Here is a 21784-nt window from a genome sequence, read left to right as displayed (position 1 = left end):
CTGACTTTTCCCCCAAATAATATTTAAAAAGTTACATTTTATTGAATTTCCCTACAGATTTCAATTCAGGATTCTATATATACTCATTGTTTTTGTTGCAATGAAAGTCAAGAAGCAATGAAATATCCATTGTATGACCACAAAAATGCTGCTGTCCACTCTATCTTATTTTCAAATAGTTTGGATCAGCAGTTTTGTTCCCAGGGTGAACAAAAATGGATTGAACCGATAGTGGGAACAACCTGTTCCTGAATTATTTTGTCCTGCTCACACAACAGCGCCTTGATGTTTTCTCGGTCTGAAGCCTTTTGTACACCGGGAAAGTGGCAAACCCTGTCTGTCTGCTGTCTGAGCTGCAGCAATATTTTTAGCATTTTGGGATATTAAAGCGCTTTCTGAGGGGAAGTTTATTTTACTGTGTAGCTTTGCCAGTGAGCAGTTTGTTTATGCCCCATGGCATCACATGCACTGCTTTCTTCCTCTTCATTTTGATCTCTTCTTTTTCTGTTTTATGTATCTCATCCCCTTCTTCCATGCCCGTTTTATCCTGTCGCTGTGTTGTTGGCAAAAAGAATTGAACTAATGAGGAAACAGCATAAAAAGTTTAGCTTTTAATAGCAGCCAGATGGCCATTTGCTCTTCCAGTATATGTGTGTGTATGTGTGGGAGGGAAGTGGGGGGTTTCTCTGTCATCTGAGCCGATTATTCATTTGTCTTCACCCTAGCATATCCGTTTATTTATGTATAGATTGGTGCTAACTGCCATGATTTCTGGTGTCAGAAACAGTTTTGCCTGTGGCATCAGCTGTCAACATTTTAAATGCTCGCACTGCTTAATCACCAACTGCTCTGATACAGAGCAGCATTTAAGGCATATTTACATTTGCAGTTCACACTGATTTTATCCTGAGCACAGAAATCGTTTTAGCCATTTAGCAGCATTTTTTTCATCACAAACAGTCTGTGGCAACTTTTTGATGTCTCAGCAACTCTGTTGCAGCTCCAAACACACACACACACATCTGCAAATGTCTGTAAAGAGGCAGAAGTGGGGGTGTGTTTGGGAAGTTGCTGCAGTGCCAGAGAAGAGTCATGAACAAAGATGTTGAGTGGTTGTTGTTCAGGATAAATGTTATCTGATGTATGGAATACAGGTTAGAGACAAAAAAAACCCAGTAAGCTCAGGAACAGCTATTTTTAGCCTTCCTCCTCTCTCCTGGGAGAAGAACGGGGAACTGTTTTAACAAGTGTGAGAGAAGAGAAATGCTAATGGGGAAAGGAGGAAACTGTTGGATTACAAAAGAAGGTGCAGGGACAGAGAGATTGGCATAAGGAGAGGCGGGGGGCAGAGTCTAAAAAGAAGAGGAGCAGAGAAAAGTGAATAAGGAGAGGACTGAGGGAATATGAATCATATATCTCGCAACATGGCAGTAATTGAGCTTCAATTTGCTGAATTCTGTCTTTAAATTCATAGTGCAGAGTTCACAGCTGGTATCGCTGCCCCCAAGCTGCAGAAGTTGCTACAAGCTGGGTAGTGTGTGTGTGTGTGTGCACGTGTGTGTTGTGTGTTGTGTTTTATGCATCCGAATCTACGGTAAATACAAGCACTGGTGAGTAACTTTTGTGTTTGTTAATGTATAATATGAGCATGTGTGCATCAGTATGCGTAAGCCTGTTTAGAAGTGCTGTTTATTTGTGTGTGTGTGAGTAAGTGTGTGTGTGTGGCATTATCAGGGCTGACACACAGGCATTGTTATGCAGTCGGTGGAGTGTTTCAGCAGCCAATAAGGCTCTGAAATAGTTACATCATTTGACAGCTCTTAGTTCACTTTTTTGCACTTGCAGCAGCACCTTTAATATGCCATCAGACTGCTGCAGTTTAGACTGTGAAATAGAAATGTTATGAAATAGTAATCCAGAGACGCTGTTTTAATCAGGTATTGTCTGTATTTTCTCACTTAATGACATTTCGATTTGTAGCACACGGGGAAAAAAAAGTCAACTAATTTAATACATAAGTTAATTAAACTTGAAATTTGTAAAAATAAAATAAAATTAAAAAAAACATGTATTCAAACATATTTTTTAACCTCCATGATTTACCTTTTACCTTCTTGTTTGATTAACTGTAGGTTTGATGAAATCCTGGAACTGTGTTACAGAAACAAAGCAGTTAGATTACGCAGTCAACTCTATTTTTCTTAAACCTGGTCCTTACCCTAAATATCATAGTTATCATACAATCAATCAATCAATCTTTATTTATAAAGCACTTTTCATACAGAAAAGTAGCACAAAGTGCTTTACATGGTTAAAAGCAGTCCACCCCACCCCACCCCGCCCTCACTCCCCACAGTCTCATTAACATAAATGATCATGGATACACACACACACACACCCACACACACACACGCTTAAAGAGTAAAATTGGGCTGGGCGCACATGAGCCAGGTGAGGAAACACTATCACTAAGCGTTAGGTAAAAGCTAAATTAAAAAGATGGGTCTTGAGCCCGTTCTTAAAAACATGTACGTTCTCTGCAGCCCTGAGCTCCTCCGGCAGGCTGTTCCACAGACGAGGACCATACCACTGAAAAGCTGCCTCTCCGTGAGTATGTGTCCTGACTTTAGGAACAATCAAAAGGCCAGTATCAGAGGACCTCAGGGTCCGCGAGGGTTCATATGGTAAAAGCAAATCTGAGAGATAAGAAGGCCCAAGACCATTAAGACATTTAAAAACCAATAAAAGAACTTTGAAATCGATCCTGAAACACACGGGGAGCCAATGCAGCGATTCCAAAACCGGTGTAATGTGGGCTCGCCCTCTGGTCTTCGTCAGCACACGAGCTGCAGTTTTGTAAAAGTTGTAAAGGTGAAATATTCTTTTTGGGAAGACCAGAGAGCAGGGCATTACAGTAATCAATGTGACTGGTAATAAAAGCATGCATCAACATCTCCGTGTTGGCCCGAGAGAGAATAGGGCGGACTCTGGCTATATTTTTTAGATGATAAAATCCAATTTTGGTTACATGTTTAATATGTGGGATAAAACCAAGCTCAGAGTCAAAAATAACACCCAGGTTTTTCGCTTGTAGTGAGGGACATCGTGAAAATGCCTGTAATTTAGACAGGAGTTTCTCTCTCTGAGCCTCGGGACCAATGATTAAAACTTCAGTTTTGTCCTGGTTAAGCTGTAAAAAGTTTTCTGCCATCCAAGATTTTATATCTAGAATACAGTTAAAAAGGGCATCCATTGGTCTGGTGTCATCAGGAGACACGGAGATGTACAGCTGAGTGTCATCAGCGTAACTGTGGAAGTTCACTCCATGCCTCCTGATGACACCGTCAAGAGGGAGTATATACAAATTGAAAAGTACAGGGCCTAAAACTGACCCATGGGGCACACCGCATGTCATTTTATGGATCTTAGAGGAGCATGTATCCATACTCACCATAAAAGTTCTGTCTGAGAGATAGGAAGTGAACCAGTTGTGTACAGCACCAGAGAGGCCCACCATGTGTTTCAGTCTATTTAAAAGAATAGCGTGGTCTACTGTATCAAAGGCTGCACTTAGATCCAGTAGCACCAGGACTGAGAGCTTTTGGGAGTCCCAGTTACATCTAAGATCATTTAAAACCTTTAGGAGAGCAGTCTCTGTGCTGTGGTTCACCCTAAATCCAGACTGAAATACCTCCAGGATCTGTCTATCATTCAAAAAATCATTAATCTGAGTAAAAACAAGTTTTTCTAAAATTTTACTTAAAAATGGTAAGTTGGATACAGGTGTGTGGTTATTAAAATCATTACAATCCAAATTGCTCTTCTTCAGAAGGGGCCTCACCACCGCCATTTTAAAGGCAGCAGGGAAGACACCCAACTGAAGAGAGCAATTCATCATGTATAAAAGCTCAGCTTCAAAAAATCCATAAAGTGTTTTAAAAAGTGAAGAGGGGATTGGATCTAAAAGACATGTGGTGGGTCTCACTGTGGAGAAAACTTTATTAAGGTTCTCAGCATTAACCAGGACAAAGCTGTCCAGTGTCTCCTCAGGTACAATCGAGCCCTCAGATGTGTTTAAAATCACAACACGATAAGATAAAATATCACATCTGATGGCGCTGTTTTTTCCCCCTAAAACAGAGATTGACGACGTTTCTGTACTTTGGTCTCTGCACCATTGAAGTTGAATATTAACTAGAACTAGGCCTTCATCTTCTGACTTTTGTTTCTGAGAGACCCTCATTTAAAATCTAGTTTATACGAAACTCACTTGTTGGAACCTGTTGTTGTCTTTTTTTCTGGTGAATTAATGAACACACAGTGAACCAGTGGTAAGACACAATCAGTCCATCCATCCAATTATAGTGCACACTGTGAAGCTGGAACCATTCAGAACATGTCATTTAATATTTAATAAAATGCTTTAAGAGTGTTTGATCATTTTCAGAACTTAAGGTCTTGGTTTAGTTGACTGATTCCCAATGTTTTGCTTAACCAGCTCATCAAATGAGTTTATAAGCTTCAGTCACACAGAGACCGATTCATGACCACCCGGCAGCCCCTGGTCGCTTGGGAACAATGTGTATTCTCTGGCTAGCTGGCAGAGGAGGGTGCGACCTGAACAAAACCTCCTTGTGATTGCTTCGGTTCATGCAGATTGCTGTGGTCAATGGTAATTTGCGAATCAGGCACTGCAAACACTTGCTAACTAAACACTAAATGGCATAAAAACTCCCAGACATCGCAGTGATTCCCTGCTGTATACATTCTGCATTGGTAGTAGGAGGCAGCACGGTGGTTAGCACTGTTAGCCTCATATCAAGGAGGTACTGGGTTTGAATCCACCATCTGGCCAAGGCCTTTCTCTGTGGAGTTTACATATTCTGCCTTTGTCTGCATGCATGTCTGCATCTCCGAATACTCAGACTTCTTCCCACAGTCCAAGGACATGCACTTAGTATGGTCAGGTTAACTGGTGATTCTAAATGCCCACAGAAAAAATATTTTCTACCTCATACCTTACCTTCTACCAGCTGGACATTGGGTCAAATTTTTTTAACTAGCTCTTTAAATCCCTCTTTTGCCACCATGCAACCACATCATGATTTCCATGTTTTCTTTGCCCTTCTTAAAATATGGAGTGCAAATAGCAATTTCAAGTAGTAAATGCACCTAGTGAGTGCTAGCACATGGTGGAATCATTTGTTTACATTTGGGCTACTCGTATCTCCTCCTTTGAAGCCTGGTTGTACTTGATAGTCTTTTTGCCTCAAGTGATGAAAACATTTTTGTTGTTTCCATTTTTACCAGGAACAATTTTCTTGCACATTTGTAAAAACTGCTGTGCTTTGTTAGAGGTTGTTGAAGTAGCTATCTTTTTAGGTACTGAATTATCATTGGAGGCTGACATCTCTTGCTGTCAGACATTGCTGGGCTTGAATCGTTGTTAAGCGCATTGGAAACTTAAATGCACGGTGTTGCTATAGCAATGATATTGCATTATGACATTTTTATATATCACCTAAAAATGTATACCAGTATTATATTAGAGAATATGATATGGCACAGACCTAGTTGTCATTTAGGTTTATTTTCTATAGTTGGGTGTTTGATTGTGAATTATGTAAAAACCTTAAAAGACTGTAGAAGTGTCAGGAATGCGTGCAGGACAGCATGTACACTCATTTTTCTTTGTCCTTCTTAAAGCTCTTCAACCGCTCAGGAGAAGTTTAATCAGACATTGTAAATGACAGCACCTGTGTAGATGAACCATGGGCACGTCACCTGATTTAATTAAGGAAAAAACCTCTTTCATGACACTTTGACGCTTGGATACATAAACTAGTGAAACATGGAGGAGTTTTGTGTATGTGCTCTCAGCATTTAGCTCTTTTAGGGTTTTTTTTTTTTTTTTTTTTCGCCTCGTGACTCATCAGCCATCTGCTAATTATCACAGTGTTTGACATAAAGACAGAAAGCAGAAGGAGTTTAGGGAGGCTTGTTTATCTGTGCTGTCAAGGCTAGACAGAATTACAACATTACAGCTTAAAGCAAATAGAAGGGTGCAGCTGCTCAGTGTGGCCAAACATAGTTGCATTAATTAAAGTGACTTCTTCATTTTGTTGATAATTTGCTTGGAGAACCTAGTTTTCCCTGGCTTTGTACATCACCTCCTCCTGTCAGACCACCTGTGGATCTGTTCTAAATTTTCTGTCTCTTCGCTAGTTTTTCTGTCATTGTAGCTGAATAGAAATCAAGCTCATTTGGGGAACCTGACACTGACACTTCAACCTTCGTGAAAGCTGAATTTGCTTGTTAGTGATTTGGTAAATCAGCAGACCATCTGCCAGCTAATGAGACTTTTTTTTCTCTTATGAATTAAAATCACACTATTTTAAATGATTTGTGCTCAGCGTTCAGTTTTAACGGGAATCATGTTCATGAAATCACCATTTCATGAACACCTCAGTGTTTGTATGTGATAAGAGATGATGGGTTGTATTATTCATTTCACTGCTACTTCATAAAGCACTTCATTAGGGACACTTGGACAATCTACTGCAATTATAAATATTAAGATTACGTTTTTATTGACATGAATTGCTGATCCTTGCAGAACAGGTCCCATATTGATCCCTGATTAATTAATTTTCTAATTAAGTCTCACATAGGATTTTAATAAGTGGTGCTAAAGGTCCTACAGTGTCTTTTTACTTTGCAAGCTTAAGGCCTATCAACTTCTCATTAGTCATCATAATCGATTAAAACTGGTCTTTCCTCTTTGCAAACTTTCCATCTTTGCAAAAAATATTTTTTGACAGCACTCATTGGATGGATCAAAATTTAGACCAATGGGGAAGTCTGAGGAACTCAGTGAAGATCTAAGGAGAACTGTAGCATTTACACAAGGAGATTCCAGGAGCATCATCTCAAACAGTTTTACTTAAATGCAAATTCTTTGAATGTGTAACCACTTTGCCAAGGTCTGAAAGAAGATCCAAAGTGTCACCTGAGGAAAGTGATTAGGATGTTTAGGAATAGCCCAGAGACCACCAAGCCTCAAGATAGACATGAACTAGAAACTGCTGGAACACCAACATCACTGCATAGAGTGATGCTGGGTTTTATGTGGCCACAGACTGGGAGGATGTCGACAAAGAAGAAAGCCCCTGTTCCTGAAAATGTGGAGAAAAGCTTTATGAACACATAAGATAAAGATTGAGCTATCCGGACACAATGACACGAGGTATGTCAGAAGGAATAAAGGTGAGGCTTTCAGACCTAGCAACACTGTACCTGTGGTGTTTTGGAGCTGTCTTGTTGCAGGGTTACTGGCACAATTCACAAAGTGGATGGAATAATGAATAAGGTGGATCACCTCCAAATTTTCCAACTTTATCTCAGATCAACTGCTAGGACACAGTTGGGTGTTCCAACAGAAAAATGATCCCAAATGCGCAATAAAATGGTTTTGGGGATGGATAAAGCAACCTAACATTGAGCTTCTGTAATGGTCTTCTCAAAGCCCTGACCGAAACCCTATTGAAAGTTTGTGGGCAATGCTTAAAAGCTAGGTCAGTGCAAGAAATCCATCCATCCATCCTTAGTTTCTTCCTTCCTCTTATCCAATTGAGGATCACAGCAGGGCACCAATTTAAATGAACATCTTACAAGAAGAGTGATCACACATCCAGTCAGAATTATGCCAGAAGCTTGTTGATGGCTACAAAAGAATCTGGTTGAGGTGCAATTTGTGAAGGGACAGAGACATCCAAGAGTTCAAAGAAACCAGTAAAAGCCCCAAATCTCCAAGACATTCATGCCCATAAACTGTATATAAACTTCTGACCACAACTGTATGTGTTCTTAATAAAGTGTTTGGTAAGCATATATCAAGACGGATGTTTATAACTGATGCTCCAATGGCTTGTTCGACTTCAAATTTGAGCTATAAACTCCTTTCCATATTGTTCTTGATACCTTTTTGCTCTTGAGTAATCTTGACTCTTAAGCATGAGACAGGCTTTCAGTTTTACATTTTTACAGGTTCTTTGGTTGGACTTGGGTTAGAAAGTAATTTTGGTTTAGGTTTAGAGACACCCTTTAATGATTTTTAGCATGTTAAAAAGCTACATTTACCATGACATTTGTGTTGCTATGGTAAAATGACAGTATGTAGATTGCAGAACCACATGTTGCAGCAATAACTTGAAGTCTTTTACATTGTCCTGCTTTCTTAAGATCCCACCACAGCATTTCACTCAGGTTGAGGTCTGGACTTTTCCTGGGCCATTGTAACAGCTTGATTCCTGTGGTGTGCTTGGGATAATTTTTGAGACATAATTTGGGCCAAGCTTTAGCTCTTGGACAAATGACTTCACATTTGACTATAGAATAATTTGGTATACAAAAGAGTTCATGGTCAACTCAATGACTGCAAGGTGTCCATGTCCCTTGGCTGCAAAACAAGCCCAAATCATCACCCCTCTGCTTGATAGTACGAGGTGTTTGTGCTGATATACTGTATTTGGTTTTTGCCAAACATGGGACTGTACATTTTGGCCAAAAATCTCCACTCTTGTATGTCCTAGGACTAGGGATGGGTATTGATAAGATTTTCACGATTCTGATTCCATTTTCGATTCTGTTTAACGATTCGATTCTTTATCGATTCTTATTTTTAAAAAAGGAGAACACTAAGGTCGATTAGCTTAGAACTTTGTTTTATATCTTCTCTTTGAACAAGTTAGAAATTTAGGAGTAACATGGCCTTACAAACCCAACAGTGAGATCTTAAGAGATCCACAGCCTACGGCTCTTCAATAGGGTGTCACAGGGTTCCCGGGAAAAAAAATTGTAAATGTAAAATAATAAAATAAATATTCTTCTGTAGCAATAACAAAGTATAACATAAATTATTCTGTAGCAATTACACAAGAATATCCAGTAATGTCCCTGCCTACAATTAAACACATTCATTTACCGAAAATCGGGGGCATCTGCTGTGGCAAATGGGTGCAAGCCTTTTACCACAAACTTAGTCACTGCTCGATGACATTCGTCTATCCTGGCCTGAAAGGAGACGCTAACGGTAGACTGCAGCGAGAACTGCCAGCATCTGAGCCAGCCAGACTCTGTCTGTCTCTCTCATCATGGTCACCTAAATGCAGCGCACAGTAATGGCAGGTTTTGTAATAAGGCAGATCGCGTTAACATAATATGCACTGTTAGTTGATTATTTACCTGCCGCATTAACGGGAGAGGACGTGCAAACGTTACCGCTGCTGCTGGGTTGAGATTCACGAGTCCGGAGCGGAATTAAAAACACGACATTCATTTAAGGTCATCGCGTGTTTTGTGAGCAAATGCTTTTGCATATTCGTAGTGTTTCCTCCCTTAAATGAAATATCTACTTTGCAAGTATTGCAAGTTGCCCTGTTGTCATCCGTTCTCGTAAAGTATAACCAAACTTTTGAGCGTTTGAGCCGCTTAGGCGCCATGTTTCCTGCCAGGTAAATGACGCTCCGCAATGTGGTGACGTCATTCGGGGCGACTGGAATCGATAAGGGAATCGTTTGCAAAAATGGCAAACAATTCCAAGGAATTGAAACAGTGGGAACCAGTTCTCAAAAAGAACCGGGTTTCGATACCCATCCCTACCTAGGACATTGTTTAAGAAGTGTTTTGGTTTATTCGAATCCTGCTTTGCAAACCTAGACCGTGTTGCCATTTCCTTTTTGGAAGAAGAGACTTTCGCCTGGCAATCCTTCCTAACAAGCCTTGTACAGTCATGAACCTTAACATTTTACATGCTAATGGGCCTGTAGAGCTGTAGCTCTTTTTATTTGTTTTTATTTTTTACAATTTTCTGAGCATTGCGTGGCCTTGGGATAAATTTGCTGAAACGTCAGTTCTCAAATCCTGTGGAAGCTAAAAATCAGATTATTTTTATTATGTTCTACACAAAATCTTAAAACTGAAGAGAGTGTGCTTTACTAGTACTACAGCTGTAGAAAGTGGAAGAGTGTGATATGTATGGGAATGACAAGCAACATTCAAACTGGATGGTTTTCTTGCTGTTATCATATTGCCAGTTTAGTGGTTTTAACAACTAAAGCAATCACAACAAAATGTTATTTAAAAATTAAATATATTATCTGTCTTACTATATACTTTAAACAAAACTAGGTCTACAAGTAACACTGAAGTTTTAAAATTGGCATCGATTTCTGGCAGACTTGACAAATATGTGTTTTTTAAATCAAAATGTAGTGAAATATTAGAAAAAACATGTTTGTTCAAAGTTTCAGTGCAACAGTTAGTTTGATAGTCTTACATTTAGACTGAGTGAATAGTAATTCAAAGAAATTAACATTTGAAGTGCTTTTCCTTCATTTCTGTAAGGTATTTATATCTATAATTTTCTGTCTGATGAGCGTAGCTCTAGTCTCTCACAGATTTGTGGCACAGCTGCCAAGACTTTACAGGCTCACAGAGAGGAAAATGTGGGCGAGACTGGAGGGAAATTAATAATAAGTAATGATCAAACAGACCAAAATAGTGGGAAGGAAGAAAAGTTTGAAACAAGAAATGAAAGAAAACATTGCAACAGTCTGAGAAGGTGTCAAAGGAGGAGGAATTTAAATACGTGGAGGGAAGATGAGGACAGGGGTTCGGGTGAAGTGAAGTATTGCTGGGGGTATAATGAAAAGAGGAAAAGCAAGACATAAATCAGTCAGACAAACTGACAGGTGGCAGACATGAGGGAGAGGCAGGAGTGAGCGATGAGGCAGTGCAGACAAAAAGTATTATGGCTCTGTACGAAGCATTTAGTTCATGGGTTATTCAGCAGGAGCTGGCTGATTTACAGCAAGTACACAGGTCCTGAAAAGAGGACAGAGGGAGCGCATCTCTGCTAACTGTCGAACCTTTTTCAGGCTTGACATCTTCGGGTATTTTGACATGTAGTCTCTTTGTCCACTTTCTGATTAAAAACCACCGGTCACTTCAGTTATGAAGGGACGGTAACTGCGGGAAATTCAGTGTGATCTGGCTGGAGTGTTTGCACACGAGTAAGTCGGTCAAATATTCTCAGACCATCTTTCTCTGCATTTAATGCATTGCAGACAAGGAGGATAATGAGAGTGGTATTGATCTGCTCATCTAATTTGCCACCAGAATATAAACGTATTTCTCAAAATGTCAAACTATTTAAATTGAAATGTCATCATTATTTTTAACTTTGACAGAGTTGTGTGTTTATTGGTTGCTTGCTTCATTGGCCGACAGCCAACCGGCCAATCATTCACCCAGCCCCCAGCTGAGTTAGACAGGCCGGGCGTAGGCTTTTCAGCAGACGGACTTCATATTAACCAACTGGTCCTCAGTTTGTGTTCGGTTAGCGAGAAAGCTTCCCTACCACTCTGAAACCCCACCGTGCTTGAGTCGTAACCCCGGCTATATGCAGAGAAAGATGAGTCAAACCTCCACACAGTAGCAGTGTCGCTCATTAAGTTGTAGCAACATTAGAAGGAGTCCTGTAGATTTATCAAAGACTATAAAATCCTAAATTTAATCCAAAACCTATTCTTGACAGAAATGTATTAAAAATAGTATTTTTTTAAATTAATGGTATAGTGTAGGATTAATAAGGATTAGTAAACTGATAGTGAGGGGTCTATTTTTTGTTTTTTACACTTCTCTGGGTAGTTTAGGTGCTAGAAACAGTTCTCTAATTGCATCTCCGATGAGAATGAAGTTTAATTTTAACAGCAGAATCTTAAATGTTTTGCATGCCATTTATCAAAATTACCAGTTAGAAAGCAAAAGTGGGGAAGCACTGGAGCAGAATCTGCCTGTAGATGCTGCAGCTCTTCATTTAGCCAGTCAGTCAGAATGGTGTCATGTGTATCTAATTACCTGCAGTCTTTAATCACTGACACTGTTGCTAACAAGCCCCAGAGTGCCGCACGCTGAGGGAGACAGACGGATGAGAGAACAGAGAGGGGAAGTTGTGTCAGAGCAGCGAAAGGAAATAAAAAGATTTGCCATCACTCTCCAGTTTTTTCTCCGCTTCAATTAGACGTTCCTTATGTAATAACTGCAAGTTGTAGATGCTAAATATGCTGGTGTTGCTACTGTCAGAGCTCTTAATGAAAAGCTCTTCCTTATTGTTGGAAACCTAAACATGTGAAGTTTATCAGCTCTGAGACATCACCTCAGCATTATTTTATCTAATAAAACCAAACAAAGCAAAATGCATGTCTTTGTGACTCCTCAGTGTTGTTATTGGCTGTAGGGGCATTCAAGACTGGAGGTTTTCTTCTACCACACTCATCTCAGTATTCCAGTGTGTGTACTGGCTCCAGGGTTATGGATGGGTGGCTGGCTCTTCTGAAGTTGCTTAATTAAAAGTCTGGATATGAGTTTCAGCACCATACAGTCTGCGGCTTACAGCACTGCACTCCAGCAGAGCCATACTTTTGTTTTCCATTTGTGTATATGCAAAGACATTTGATTAATGTGAACCCTGTAAAATGCCTTGTGTAATTACAGTAAAACAAGTGTGTGGGCTTGGCTCGCTCGGTTTGAAACATGCTGCTCAATGCTGGAGCAGGATTTTTAGTTTACAGTGGAATATGCGCTCCTGAAATACAAGATTTTCTATTGGGGCTTGTCATCTTTGGGCAGACCCTAGCTCCCCAGATCCCATTCTTTAGGCACCTACACACTGTGAGATTTTATCAGACTCGTAAGTTAATTGCATGCCTTGCTGTGCTACACGGAGCCAAGAAACTCGGGTAATATATACTCTTTGACGCATGTAGGCTGTACAACAATACTACTTATTCAAAGCCAAGACAAATTGGTGTTATTTCTGGGAAGACACCAACTCGATATTTAGAATTAATATCCGTCCAATCCTGGCTCAGTAAACTAGATCAGGTATTGGTGGTGATATAGATAACTCATAAAAACAAGACTTAACTCGATTTTCTTCTTTGTTGCAATCTCCAACATTTGATTTTGATTTTTTTTTTCATTTATTCCACTTAAGATTATTTTGTCAAATTGAGCAGTGCACCATTTCACAATCCTATTGGTCAGCAGGCTTTGGTTGCTTTCACATTGGTTGTTTTTTAGTTGGTAACATGGTGTATACCCAACTTCAAGCGATGCTGAGCTGTGTCTAGCAAGAGAACAGGATTTCTCATCTTTTATTTCTGTCTATTGTCAGATTATCCCTATTCTTTCTTTAAATATGAAAGGATCGAGTAGATTGAGTATACCAACTAAGGGATAACAGACAAAATCCGCCAAATCAAGTTAATGTGAATGTGCATGGTCAAGGCATGTTGTTTACCACAAAGGGCATATGTATGTTTTTACAGTGCCCACAGTGGCAGATCTGAGTCAGTAAATGTTGTGATGGAGGAGTGAGCTAATGTGAAGGAAACAAAGTAAAAAGTCACCAATAGAAGAAGGAGACCAGAGAAGGAGGTCTGTGTGTCTTTGTTCACAGTCTTTGTCGCCTGGATTTGCATCAAAGGCTGTGAGTTAAGACGCCCTTTGAAGACGTTTTCCTCACCTGAAGCTTTCTGCCCTCTGCTGGGTTGGGATCAGTCCCCCTTCTTTTTTCCTTTTTCACCTGGAATATTTGTACAGTACCAAAACTGCAGGAGCACAAAGCTGAAATGGAAACCTTTTAGATACAGTAGAGGCATTTTATAAAGATGCTTTTTTTATTATGGAAGTGGGGAGAATGGTGGGATTACATTTGCCCTTTCTTTTATGTAGCCATTTAAATTCTTCCTAACTCAAACAGTAAATGAAAAACCTTTAAAAAACTACATATTTAAACAAAGACCCGTTAACTATACTATCTATCTATCTATCTATCTATCTATTAGAGCTGGGCGATAGAACGATAACGATATGTATTGCGAAATAACTTTTTCTCGATAGAAAAATTAAACTATTGCGATAGGCCTCATCTCTCTTGTCCTCTTAAAAAAAAGAAAAAAAAGAACAGCCAATCCAAATTAAGTAGCGCAGAGCCGAACCAATCACAGCCGCAGCGTCACGTCACGTGACTTGTTACGTACAGCACAAGTGCCAAGGCGCACATGTGTATTTGTTTTTGCAGCCGGGCTGCCCGGGTAATGGAGGAAATGAGTTTGCCGACTAGAGAAAAATCAACCGAGAGCGTGAGCGAAGGTTGCCGAAGAAAAAAAACAATGATGGTTCCAATGCCGGAGAGATTGTCGAACGGAAGGGCCATAGAAGTGTGAAGGTATTTCGGCTATTTCAAGTCTGACAAAAAACAGAGTAACGCGCACTGTAAATTGTGCCGAAAGCAAGTCTGGAAATACAATAAACCGGCGCATGCTCAATCTCTGACTGAAAGCGCTAATTCGTCATTCGGCTTTTGTCAGACTAAAGTAACTGTTAAAACTGTTTGAAAAGCTAAGCTATACAACAAGGAGAGATTGAGAATTTCCTTTTAGTTCTCAGTTTATTTGATATTGACAAAAGTTAGTCAATTTTGTCTGTTCTTCTGTAAAACAAACTAAGATTTATTTTTTAGAATTAATATTTTGTTTCTAAGTGGAATTGAGAATTTAGTAGTCTGTTTTGTTTGTTCTATTTTGAAACTTAAACGCTTTAGTGGCTGCCTTTTGTGTAGTTTGAAATATTTGCCTTTATTTATCTGAAACTGAAGTTTCATGTTCCTTAAGTACATCTACCCTGTTAAACTTATTATGGGAAATAAATATTTAAATCAAAACAAGCTGCTGATTATTTCACATTTTACTTGTGAGCAACGGCACATTTAAATCTTACAAATATAGTTATTTGGCTTATATCGTGATATATATCGTTATCGCCTGAAATGAAAAAAACATATCGTGATATGAAAAAATCTTATATCGCCCAGCTCTACTATATATATATATATATATATATATATATATATATATATATATCCATAGAGGCTGGGGTCTATCACACCAGGCAAGACCCCAGGTGCAGGCTGTGTAAAGATGCCCCAGAGACAATCCAGCACATAACAGCAGGGTGCAAGATGCTAGCAGGCAAGGCATACATGGAACGCCATAACCAAGTGGCCGGCATAGTGTACAGGAACATCTGTGCCGAGTATAACCTGGAAGTCCCGAGGTCAAAATGGGAGATGCCCCCAAGGGTGGTGGAGAATGACCGAGCTAAGATCCTGTGGGACTTCCAGATACAGACGGACAAAATGATGGTGGTTAACCAACCGGACATAGTGGTGGTAGACAAACAGAAGAAGACGGCTGTAGTGATCGATGTAGCGGTTCCGAATGACAGCAATATCAGGAAGAAGGAACACGAGAAGCTGGAGAAATACCAAGGGCTCAGAGAAGAGCTCGAGAGGATGTGGAGGGTGAAGGTAACGGTGGTCCCCGTGGTAATCGGAGCACTACGTGCGGTGACTCCCAAGCTAGGCGAGTGGCTCCAGCAGATCCCGGGAACAACATCGGAGATCTCTGTCCAGAAGAGCGCAGTCCTGGGAACAGCTAAGATACTGCGCAGGACCCTCAAGCTCCCAGGCCTCTGGTAGAGGACCCGAGCCTGAAGGATAAACCGCCCGCAGGGGCGAGATGGGTGTTGTTTTTATATATATATATATATATATATATATATATATATATATATATACACACGCTATACCATCTTTAAGATGCTGTACCTGTAATGAAATGATGCCATATTCTCACATGTTTTGCTTTGGATAATTTTTAGATTATTAACAGGATCTCTGTTACAAATGTAAGATACTTTGTACCCTGTGGTCTTTGTGGATTCTTTTAGTTGTGGCAAATAAGCCTGGTTGGCTACAATGGCATCTGTTACTGTGGGCTTAAGTGGAGATATCATCTGAATTTCAGGAGCGGGACCACGCCTCATTCTATATATGCCCCCTTCACCAATACCTTCTGTTCTCATTTTCATACCCCACCCTGCCCACCCTTTTTTTCTTTTCTTCTCCTTTCCCTTTCATTCACTTCTCGTTAGTACGTGGGGATCTGCCCAGCCCAGGAAACGCTGCCAGTCCCCTGCGAGGCCTTCCCCAAACCGAAGCACCAGTTCACGGTCTCTCATCCATCATCGCTCATTGTAACTTAGGAAGTGGTCCGGCTAGTGAAACTCTATTAGAGAGTTTGGGCACCAAGAGCATGGGGATTCTGTCATGTGCCTTCAATTTGTTTGAGCCAGTGTTTAAGCTTTTCCTATACCTATTTCCAAAAAGGTAAAGGAAAAAACTCCCCTCTTCCTGTTCAAATGAACTATATAATCTTGGATTAAGCCTGTTTTGGACCATATTCATGTATAATATTGCACCATTTGAGATCACACCCTGCCTCTGACAATACCAGAACAAAGTAAAAATCCTGTATTCATCCCTTTAGAGGTCTTTTTTTTGGCCACCATTTGATCCAAATAAAATCTTTTCCATATACAGAGTTATGAGTTATATTTCTCTTCTTCTTTTTCTCTCTTTGACCTTCAGGTGACTCCTTCCCTTCTTCTTTTTTTCTCTTCCTTCCACCTTTTCGCACCAAGGCTTTTTAAACTGGGCCTTTGTGTTTTTGTGGCAGGGCTCCCTGGCTGAGCTACATTTGGCAGTGTTGCTAAAACAAAGCTAAGCTGCCTGCAGGATAAGTGGGAATTCGCCTTTCTAGTCTCACCCCTGGTCCTTCCCCTTAGTGTTACTGAGCCATCTCGACTTATCTTTCACTATCCCTCCTTCTGCTTTACTCTGAGATAGTGTATCATCCAGCACCTGATGATGGATGTGTAATTATGTCTGTTCTACTTTTCTTTTCCCCTCTAGATCCTTCTTTAATTACCTGATCTGATATAGGGAGCTAACAAACAAAAGGAAGGGCAGGCAGCAACTAAGCTAAAGTCTGCTAGAGTAGCTTTGCATGATTTGCAGTTCCAAAAAATATTTGTCTCTGTTGCTTCTTGATGAAGGCCCTCAATTCTTCAGTTCCTCCCTTTTTATCTGAAACAAGTCATTTTTAATTTCCCTCCCTTTAAGTCCCCTTTCCTGTGATTGGGTGCCCCTCTCAAACCCAAGGTTTGAACAGCAGTTGGGTGGGGTTTCTGTCCTCACAGCCAAAGCTGTGTGTCTGAGATGACCATATCAGAGTTCTCTCCTTCATATCATACAGAACCAAGAGAAGAAGAATGTGTTTAAAGCAAGTGTTTGTTAAAGCAGTCTGAAGTCTGAGCTTTTGGCTCAGAGAGATTATATACTGACCTTATTATCTGAAACTTGATTGTGTTTAATACAAACATCCTCCATTGACACATTATATAAATGACAGAAAGTTTAAAAAGGCATAATAGGTCCCTGCCAAACCAATCTAAATCACAGAGTGGATTTTGATATTGCATCAACTTTAAGTGTAGTTAATATGTATAAACCTGAATTTATTTATTGATCATTTCTTATTCTCTATAAAATGCTGACTTTCTCTGATCACCTTGGATTATTGATTGATGTTACAAGAAATAGTAAGAAAAAACTAAAACCAAAGGCCAATTATGAGTAATCAGGAAGACCGCAAAGCCTTTAATCAGTCAAACTTGATTCTCTGTTTAAGTGCCGGAGGTATGAGAAGCAATCATTGATTTACTGATGTGACCTTTTCAACCACGCTCTCCCTCCGACACACATGCACTAACAAAGCTCCTCCTGAGAATATGCACAAACAGATTACACCGAGTGATTGTGTACGCGCTGGTTTGTATGTAATTCCCATGTGGAATGGGATGCGTGCAGAAAAGAGTGTTATGTTTTTCTTCAATGAATTGGCAGCTCGCAGCCTATGTAGAGTCTCAGTGTTTTTATGTTGAGCACCCACCAGGATTAAAGATGTTTTATTCTGATTGTGGCTGAGGAGGCTTCCATATCCCACCCTGTTCACAACATGTCATTGACTGGACTAACTACTGTTATTTACTGGGATGAAAGCAAAGTCTGATTTAATGAAGTTTAATTATTAAGCCTATCAGCTCCACTTAACAACACGCATGCAATGTGCAGTGTTTGCACTGGCTGTACAGCTCCGTGGACAGTCAAACATGCCAAGAATAAAAATTAGCATCATGTTTTTTTCTTCTGGCTCTTGTGGCTCAGTCACACTAAAGTAAAAATACAATGGCAACCTCCTTGCGACTAGGAAAAATTGGTGGTTGCCTGGTGATTGCATTAAATCTTTTTTCCAATTACAAGTAGTTGATGCAATTGCCTTCCAAGGTGAATCAATAAGTTGCCTGGTAGGACGCATCCTGTCTCTAAACAGTCACAGTCTGACTTAGACTGACTTGTGAACACTGTCACATTGATTGGTGAAGATTTGCAAAAAATTGCTGTCTACTTTATGTACCATTTTGGATCCAAAGAAACTGCGTCACTGTTCGTGGCAGGTTTTCTATGAAATGAAAATTTCTTATTATAATATGTGTTTTTGTGTATGGAGTTTTATCACCGTTAATTGCTATATTGTCACAATAGACGTAATACGTGTCATTGCCAACTTGACCAAGTCAGTCACAAACCGATAACAGACTAACTCTAACTTACTGTAATTTTATCACCATCACCAAAGTCAGCCAGCTGACTGCAAATGGTTGCAGACATGGTCCTCGTTTCAAAGGCAACATTCATACATTGCACATGATTTTATTGCAGTAGTGTTGGACATCTTCAACCCTTGTTTTCACTCTTGTGACTGAAGTTTCCAAGAGTTGGAGTCCAAGCCTCAGGGTCATGTCATGGATTTTAACAGGAAAGGTAATCTAAAATCTGGCATTGTATTATCTCGCCAAGATAGCCCTTGTTGCTGGATTATACCATCTGAAGCAGAGGAAGCAGCTGTCACAGTGCTTGAAAAGTAAGGCACCTCATCATCAAAAAGCAGTCGGGTTGCCATGGTGAGCACAGCTACGATGGATGATTGGCAGTGCTCATGATCAAAAGACAAGCTGCGCAGTGTTAGTTCTCCAACGAGCTTCACTTCATATTGGGAGAGTTTCTCAGCGGCTGCTAATTTGTGACTTCTGCTCTCCTAATGGGAGCTGCCATTGAGGAGAGGTTGTGTGTACTCTGGTCAGTGTGCACACCATCTATGTGTGTGTATGTGGTTTTGGAAGAGCGGGGGTTTTCCGTGATGTGCCTTAAAGCACCAGGGGTGCTAAAGATATGACATTTACATGCCGCATAATTAACACTGTGACCTTGCAGGGTGTGTTTGTCTGTATAATATCTGTGCCTAAAGCTTTCTTTCACTGATTATTTGGGGTCACAGAACTTTGCTTTATATTCGTATCACACTGTAATAAGTGCAGTGGGTCAATCTCTACAGTTGTTGTGAACTAAACTTAAAGATCAATAAACATTTCTGTATGTTTATCTCAAGTGAAAAGCAAATGGTACATATGCATTTGAATGGAAATCCAGCAGCTAACTAATGAGAGCCTTGTGACAGGTTCTCTGCCCTCTTAGCATTCTGTAATAAAGCACCCAGCAAGTGGTGTACCTCTGCTTACATCGAGGATACAGCAACCCTAGTTAGCACTCAGTTGCCCCTGGTTACAGCATCCCTCTGTTCTCCTCCCAAGCGGCTTTATGGTCTGCTGTTGCTATGACACCAAAGTTAACACCCCTCTCTCCCCATCTTCCCCCAAGACATTCCTCTGCAGCTGCTGGCCTTCAGTTTCTAATTTTCACTCAGGTGTCGCCTGCTACCTGAGGACACGCTGAGCAGAGTGAAGAAATGCTCTTTTCTGAGAGCTGTTAGTCAGTTTGTCACTTTGACTTAAATAGTTAACACTGCAAAATATTGAGGTTCCTGACTTTGGTGATCCCCTGATGTTTCCTCTGCTGTCTCTATGAAGCTGGCAGTCACCTCGGGATGAATTGTAATAATCTAACACCACCTTCAGGACTGGTTGTTCAGTTTGTCCAGTAAGTTTTTAATAAGTCCTGCAAAATGAGGAGAATTTCCAACAACCCCCCATGTATTCATGCTAATTACCTCCACTCAGTAGGCTGTGATTTCATTGTCTTATGCGTGCCTGTTAACTAGGGGAAGACTAGGAGCTTGTGGGCAATTAAATATCAGTAGGGCTTGTGCCACCTCCTCCCTGCATGAAAAAACTACCAGGTGGACTTTTAGAGGGAAATGCACATTGGGTTTTGGTCTCTGTGCCTCAAGCACTGCATTGCCATTTGGAAGTTGAATTTTGTGCACGTGACCTATGAACCATTTGCTTTAGTTTTACAAATGACTCGTAATTGCATTAAACGGATAAAGCAAATTCCAAAGTTTCCTGTGACACTGAATGTTTTGCTTTGTAATTTTTGCTTGTGATTTAATAGCAGAGAAAAGCATTTTAGGCCACAAATTTGGGGCAAATGATCTTTGCACCCAGCCTCATAAAAGATGCAATGAGTTTGCTGATCTACTGTCCAACAATCAATAGTAAAGCCAAAAGTTTAGTGAGGTTATATCTGACCAGAGTTAGTAAAAACTGCCTCACATCAACACTCACTGTAGCCTTCAGTATACAGCACGGCAGCATACTTGGTAAAGTGATCAAATATGTGTTAGTTTAACACTCACAGAAGTCCATCTATTTCTGTTATATACAGTATGTTGCTAAAGCAAGTGTGATTCAAAGCTTAATAAATCATTAACAGTTGTTTTTTTACATGGTTAAATAGATAAAGAAAAGCAATTTGTCCATGTCTCAAAGTGGACTCAAGAAATAGGCCTGAGATTAGCATAGAAAGCTGCCTTAGGCCCATAACTATGCTACAGTTATGGCTGAAAACTTTTAGCAGCACTTCTTTGCAGTTTTTAGAATCTGCGTGCAGTATATGGCGCTATTTCACCAACACACCCGTATGACTCTGGCCTACACTATGCAATTTGTCTGTATTTGGTAAAGCTGTCTGCCTATTTTTTTTACTCTCATTGTTACCATCGTTTCTGATTTACCCCTTTTCACACCTGCAGCGAGACTTCTGCCCTCCACTCACAGCTGCTCTCATATTAGCAGCGTACTTCACTGATTTACTGTTGAGTTGCATTTAGTATTCGACTCACAGCTGGCATCTACTACAACATCTGTTGCTTACCAACATACACCCACATCACTTCACATCACCCACAGAAGTGTTCTGCAGCCAATAGTACACTAAGTCTGAGAGAAATTGCTCATTGGTTTTGCAGTGTCACCTCACATATCGAATATGTGAGTTCCAAATTGAATAAGGCTTTCTCTCTCTGAGTGTCAGTAGTGAAGACCAGCATATTATTTTTCTGCAACCAGAAATATTGTAATCTGGGATAGCCTCCAGTGACTCAGGTTAAAGGCCATGAATCCCATTTCAACTGACAGCTTATATACAGCTGCCACAACACGCTACATTCACTTGATCCTCTGCCGCTCATCTGCAAACTCAAGGCTAAAGCTGACCCTGTGTGCTGCATTAAGTGACGATTTATCAAATGACCCACTGGCAACAGAAGCAATTATATATGCTCTTATTCTAATGAAGAAAGTGGTATTTAGAATTAAAGGGGTCAGATGAACATGCTGAAGATTTTCTGCCATGTGGTGTGATCTAAATCTGTCCCTCTACTAAAGCCTGAAATGCCTCGCAGAGCTTCCGTTTCCAGTCTGAGTTGCTTTTCTATATTTTTGAGTGAAAGTTTCATTC

The 21784-nt window shown here is 40.2% G+C and overlaps 1 protein-coding gene across 2 annotated transcripts in view; it reads left to right on the top strand.

The window, feature by feature from the left end:
* necab2 (N-terminal EF-hand calcium binding protein 2) overlaps positions 1 to 21784 on the top strand; it is a 137757-nt gene that overhangs the window by 4795 nt on the left and 111178 nt on the right. The window lies entirely within an intron of this gene.

Source organism: Pelmatolapia mariae, linkage group LG7 (genome assembly GCF_036321145.2).
Source record: "Pelmatolapia mariae isolate MD_Pm_ZW linkage group LG7, Pm_UMD_F_2, whole genome shotgun sequence".
Classification (NCBI taxonomy): domain Eukaryota; kingdom Metazoa; phylum Chordata; class Actinopteri; order Cichliformes; family Cichlidae; genus Pelmatolapia; species Pelmatolapia mariae.
Note: the sequence above shows the minus strand (reverse complement) of the source record. Positions and strands in the feature narration are given on the sequence as shown.